Raw genomic sequence first — 1,347 nt, forward strand, 5'->3', positions numbered from 1 at the left:
CAACAATAACAACAGAACAAAAAAAAAAGCAAAATAATTCTCTTTTGGGGATCCTTTTCCTAATATTAGATTATCTCATCCAGCCTTAAAAGGAGAAGAGGTGCCTAGTATTCCTAAAACTTAATATGCCATGTTTGATGTCCTTGAGAGGCCTGCCCTTTTCTGAAGAAAAGAAGATCTGAGATTGAGTGAATCTGGGGAGAGAAAGTAGTTGAAGGTTGGAATGCAATATATAAGATGATGATGATGATAATATAGTAATAATAATAGTAATAATAATAATAATAACAATAGTAATAACAATAGTAATAATGCATCTATCTGATTTTATACATTTAAATGTTAAAATAACCAAATTATGGTGAGTTGTGACTAATCATGCAAACCTTAATGATATCTTAATAGTTGAATGAGAGATAGAGAGAGAAACAATATTTTTGTTCACTCTGTACTTCTTGTTCTTTTTATTCACCTATACTGTTGAATAGCACATAAACTACATTTTTGTGTGTATTTTTATAACCATTTATCACCGTAGTTTGTCATCATGAAACCTAATATTTATGTCACTAACTACTCAATTACTGGAAAAGTTCACTTTTGATAAGTTGACTTTTTGTGTGGTTTCAATTACATTTAGCTATTAGAACACCAAACAAATAGTTAACTCCTATTTTATTGATTATTTTTAATTTATTCATGTTCACTGGGCATTTTTTAATAACTGTATACTTAGTCAATCTATAAAAATTATGTAGTAAACATTATAGACACCAAATATAACTTTAATTCAGATGTCATTTTCTCACTTACATGAGATATCTTTCAAATTACATTTTAAAAGTAAATGTGTAAAGGATATGAAGATATTCTAGAATTGATCAAAAAACAACCCTCAACCAATACAAGAATACTGAAATAACCCCATGTATCCTATCAGATCACTATGTCCTAAGGCTGGACTGAAATAACAGCAAAAACATGAGAAAGCACATATACATGGAAACTGAGCAAGTCTCTACTCAATAATATATTTGTCATGAATGAAATAAAGAAAGAAATTAAAGACTTCCTGGAATTTAATAAAAATATTGACACATCATACCCAAACTTCTGGGATTCTATGAAGGCAGTGCTAAGAGGAAAATTCATAGCACTAAGTGCAAGAAAAAGAAACTAGAGAGATATTACACTAGCAACTTAACAGCACAACTTTGGCACCCAATATGAGGCTGAGCACAAATCCACTAATAATTTAAAATTATTAGCCTGAGAGTTAGAGTTTTTTTTTTTATTTTAGATATTTTCTTTATTTACATGCGAATTTCTCCATTCCCAGTTTCCCCT

This window comes from Mastomys coucha, unplaced genomic scaffold (assembly GCF_008632895.1).
Source record: "Mastomys coucha isolate ucsf_1 unplaced genomic scaffold, UCSF_Mcou_1 pScaffold22, whole genome shotgun sequence".
NCBI lineage: Eukaryota > Metazoa > Chordata > Mammalia > Rodentia > Muridae > Mastomys > Mastomys coucha.